Source organism: Podarcis tiliguerta (genome assembly GCF_965153285.1).
Source record: "Podarcis tiliguerta genome assembly, chromosome: 3".
NCBI lineage: Eukaryota > Metazoa > Chordata > Lepidosauria > Squamata > Lacertidae > Podarcis > Podarcis tiliguerta.
This window is the reverse complement of record NC_139536.1, coordinates 46,392,476-46,398,065: the sequence shown is the minus strand read 5'-3', so window position 1 is coordinate 46,398,065 and position 5,590 is coordinate 46,392,476.

Below are 5,590 nucleotides of genomic sequence, written 5' to 3'. Positions count from 1 at the left end.
AGCGCGAGAGGGGAGGGGGCCGAGAAGGCTGCCTCGCGCGCGCGCCTGCCTGCCTCCGAAGCGGGCGGGCGGGGCGGGGCGGCAAAAGTGAAAGGGGGCCGCCGCCGCTGCTTCCTGCTCCTCAGCAGAGGTGGGCTGGGAAGGCCTCGCCACGCGCGGTTGGCGGGACCCTACCCTCAATTCCCCTCTTTCCTGTGTGAGGAGGGCCGGGGGGGAGCGGCCACATGGCCGTCGCTCAGAAGGGGTCCTTTCGCTGTTGGGCTGAACGGGTCTACTGCTTTATAGTTACTTATTCGAAGCTCGAGGTCCACCAGCCAGAGCTAGCTGGAAAACGGGGAGAGGGGAGGAATAAGTACGTTTCGTATTACTCGAGAGCAGTATACGCTCGAGTAAACTGTTCAGCATATGCTGCTCAGCAGCTGGAGGAGTGAGCTCAAAGTTATTTCACACGCACAGTGAATCACACCTCAAGCTTTCCTGTTATTCCTGTCTAATTCAACACCCAGAAGACCTGCTCGTTGTTTCTTGTTACCGCAAACCTTTGGAAGTCTTGCTGATCTACTGCAATGATTCTATGGTTCTAACCCGGCTGGAGAGCTAACAAAAATGCATCCAGAACTACCTTCTGCCAAGAGAACCTGATGCCCCTTGCGTCAGTGGTGCCCTTTGTATTGCACCACATGGAATTGAAAGTGGAGTTTCCTTAATTCCAGAGGTTGGGGGCACACTCCCTGGCACAGATGGGTCAACAGTGTAGTAGCCTTGGTTTTGAAAAAGATGGATCAGCTTTACTTACAGAGCAGTCTAATGTATCCATCAGGTGGCATGGCCACTACCCATCTACCAGTGCAAAAAAGCTGCATCCAAACACCACTGAGGGGTAGAGGCTAGAGAGTGGGGAAGCAGCCCCCAGCAAGCCTGGCTACCATGTGCAAGGGGCCACCAGGGAGGTGTCCAAGCATTTCAAGTGGATTCATTAGAGCTGAGAGTTGCTTTCCATCCAGAGGATCCTTTTCCAGCTGTGGTTGGGCTCCACATGGCCTTGAGCTGAGGCACGTTTCTGGGCCCTGCTGCCACCCTGGGACTTCCCCAGGTTGCAGGTCGCTCTGACAACTCCCACAGCAACTTGCCACATCCAGCATGCCTGGTGTATCAGACACAGAGCTGCTTGCGATGCTGGGGTGCTCACTTTGCAGGGAGGCACATGGTGTTTAACCCCTGAATGCCCACTTTCCATGGACCTGTGTCTTCCTCAGCTCAGCAGAAGGCCTTATATTACTGTGCAGCTCTACTGGGCACCATTTCTGTTAGCATATGTGCTAGATCAACACATTTGCCATCAGGAAAAGTTGCACTGTGCATCCCCCAATACCTGTGGCCCCTTCCCTGTCTGACAGTGAGTGCCTTTGGTCCCTTTTTTGGGCAGGAAGGCAATTGAGGAGCTATGCTGCTCTTGACATCCTGCCCCAGCAATGATGAGGAATGCAAAAAGGGAACTCACTGCCATTTTGCCTACCCCCTGCTTTGAGCCTCCACCCCCCGCCTTTGCCATATACATTTTATCTGTCCTGAATTGTCCAACATTCAGCTTCACTGGCTGTCCATGAGTTCTAGTGTTATGAGAGAGAGGAAAAAGAATATCTCTATCCACCTTTCTACACCATGCATAGTCTTACACACTTCTACATGTCACCTCTTACTCATCTTCCCTCTAAACTAAAGAGCCCCAGATGTTGTAACCTATCCTCATAGGGGAGACACTCTCCATGGACCCCACTCCCCACCCTTTGTGAGTCCACCTCAAAACTACTCTTCTTCCTCATCATTGCCACCCCTGCTTGCTTGCCAGGCAGAGAGTTAATGAGCAAGCAGGCAGTGGCACCTATTGCTCCTCCTCACCACCACCACCACCAGGGCCTGGGCCAGAGTGACAGACACAAGCAGGTTGCAATGGCTGAAGAAGAAGAGCAGGTGCAGGGGGCTCTTGTCGATGAGCCCCTGCTGGGGTGTGGGTCCTTGGCAAATGCCAAAGTATGCTGACCTTTGATGCCAGTTGTCTCCAGGAAGGGAACGAAAGGAGGAAAAGGGGGAGGAGGGAAAGGTAACTGTGTTTTTGGTGCCATGGGAAGAGGTTGCTTTTCAAAAAGGCTACATGCACCTATTTAGAAAAGTGGACAACACCTTTATCAAAAACATTTTAAAGTGTGTATCACAGAGAATTGTAATTTTTGGCATTTGTGGTGTCAATAGGTGCCTGTGATAATCACATAGCTGCCTTATACCCTCCATCAGTACAAATATTATTAATGCTACTAGTGTGGGATCGGGGTCATGCCAGCAACAACAGGTTGTGGCCTGAGTACAGTAGTACCTCGGTTGACGAACTTAATCCATTCTGGAAGTCCATTCTTAAACCAAAACAGTTCTTAAATTGAGGCATGCTTTTCCTAATGAGGCCTCCAGCCGCCAGTGCCCTTCCATCGCTTGGATTCCGTTCTTAGACTTGAGGTAAAGTTCTAAAACCAAGACGCTAATTCCGGTTTTGCATAGTTTGTAAACCAAATCGTTCTTAAACCGGACTGTTCTTAAACCGAGGTACCACTGTACTGGCAATTTTAAAAGCGAGTTGCTTTTAAACCTATTTTCAGTTTTATTGTATGGTTGTAAATGTGAGATTCATGAATTATCATCATCAATGACAACATCCATATCTACTCTGAAAAGATGACACTTGAGTCACCCATAACGAAATAATTATAGGCACAGTAATCTTTGCTAGCCATAGGTAATACTATATTGAATAGGCAGTGGGTGTTTGGATATTATATGACTGCTAGATTCTTTTTAAATACCACAATACAAATAGTTACTTTAAAAAAAATCTGATTCAGGGGACTACATATCACAGAATGATAACAGGATCCAAAAGCTGAAGAGAGCATCTTCAGCAGTAGCCTGTTTTTCAGCATTAAGTAATCATAACATGACCTCACTTTACATTGTGATGTTTAATACAGTTGCCTCATATGCCATGTTGCTGGCTCACTTTGTGAAAAACAATGTTAAATAATTAATCATTAATCTAAATCTGGTTTCTATCTCTAGTTTCCTCCTAAACTATAGTGATTGTTGCCCTGATAAGGGTTTTCATTTCTGTTTCTCTTGTTGAGTGAATTACTGACAATAAAGGGCTGGAAGCAATATTCCTCACCCCAGCTTTTTCTTTTCTTTGCATTTTTGAAAAGGAAAGGAAAAGGACAAGAAACAAGAGAGGAACTTGGTGCACTCATCTGTTGGATTAAATGCAAATTCTTGCATCTGATAAAACTGGATGTTGTAACAAGCTCCATAATTCACCTTAGAGATGCTCCTAATCCTTTAACAGCTGCACGATACATGGATAATTCAACAGGTGGAGTTTGTGCTGGTGTGTAGGTGCAGTTGTGAGGAAAGCACTGTTTGTTGAATTTGTGTGCCATACAGCTGTTAAGGTACAGACGTCCTAAACGGGGATGGGGAACCTCAGACCCCAGGGCCAAATGTGCCCCTTCAGAACCCTCTAAATGTGGCCCTCAGGGCTCAGTACCCCTCTCCTGATACCTCCCCTCTCCCTAGGCCACATCCCTTAGCAGCCATGCTTTGAACCCTCATTGAGTATATTTGTCTGGCTGGAATGTGTCCTTGAACTCTGATCATACTTCTTGTTTGCTTGGATGGGGAATACAGAGAAGTGTGTGAAGCTGCATAGAAACTCGCCTACTGCACAAAGATAAAATTCACCTTTGATTTTGGTTCCACCCACTACCAGCATGAGGAAAGTTGCTGTGAGGGGAATATGGAGGTAGCAGAATAAATGCTAACTCCTCAGAACTGTCTTTTGGCTTAGGTGTGAAGAAGAAGGGCTGGATTTTGTATGCACTCGCACTTCGGTGTCATTAGCACATCTCCTGGTACCTAGTATCTTTAGAAAACATACCAGAATTCACTGTAGGTTAGTTGGAATGTGTGCAGAGGAGGTTTGGGGATTAGAAGTTAAATCATTAAGAATAAACCTTTCAACATATTTCCACAGGATTCTGCATGTTGGACTTGCTCACTTCGAGGAACTGTGACACAGAGTCTTTCAAAACACAGTCTTGCTATGGAGAAAGTGAAAGAACAAAGAAAGGGGAAAAGTTATGTGCAATATAGAAGCTCTCCTGTCTTGTGATAACCAGATTAGACTGAGATTGGGAAAATACAGCAGATAGTGGAAATCATAAAAGTTGGAGCGCAAATAGGACCTGCCTTGTGATAAGAAAAGGGGACCATTGCAGCAGCATAGTCAAACCAGTCGTGACTTCCTAATGGGTTTCCAGCAGCATTCAGGATCCCCATAAGCCCCTAGAGATGTCTGCCATTTCCCCTTATCCATGGGACCCAAGTCATCTGCCTCATTTCAGTAGCCTTATTTTATTTTGTCCTGAAAGTCCTAATGATCAAAGAGGGAAGGTTTGGAAGTTCTTAAGATGTGTGAATTTTATATTATTGCCTTGATAATACATAATCTATTAGTAATGCACCCTCACCCTGCTGCAAACGAATGGGCTTGGTCTTTTCACAACAGGCTAGGGAATTATTTCATTTTATTAGAGCGGGTATGCTTTCTGGATGATAATTTTATTCCTAATGGGAGATCATTTGCTGAATTATGGATGTTGCTTAAACTAAAAGTGGCACTGGAGATTGCACTTAACTAGGGCAGGATGCAACTTCTTCCTTGTGATTGGCATGTGCTGGGATCATCACTGACTCACACACACAGGGACTTTTCCTTCTCACCACAACTTCCTCATGGCTCAGAGCAAAGCCAAAATACATAGACAGCTTTGGAGCTAGCATACAGAGTTCTGGCTGAACTGAACACCCAATAACTTTGTTTTTAGCATCAGGTATTTCGACTGCCTTTAAACATGAAAGACCCACTTAGCTATCATGGATAATAGATAGATAGATAGATAGATAGATAGATGATAGATAGATCTCAGGGAAGGGAAACCTCCAGGTCTGGCAACCAAATGCAGCCCCCTGGGCTTCTCTGTCTCACCCTCTGGGCTTTCTGTGCACCACACCTGTCACCAACCTCCTTTTGCATTCTCCTTCAGTGGTTTTTTTTACCTGACTGGAATGTATCCCTGGACTCCCAACACTCAGAAAAAGCTGATTGCTTGCCTGCATGGAGGCTAGAGAGGGATGTATTAAGTGTGTGTAGAAACTAGCTTACTGTACAAAGGAAAAATTCCCATTTAATCTTTCATCCACCTTTATCTCTGGTTTTGCTCACCACTAGCATGTGGCCAGTGAAAGACTGACTAAGAATGGAAGGCTCCTCACCCTTGAGATATTCAGTAACACTGCTTTACAATATACCATTTATTCTGTCAGCCATAAATTCAGCTACCTGAACAATTTTTGTTTTGTAATTGTCAGAGAAACCTGGTACATTCTTAGAAATAAAATTAAAACCTTAGCTGGAATTATGCTAAAAAACACAAAAAAGTGGCTAAATGATGAAATTAACGTATGATTAAAAGAAAAGAGTCAAAGAATG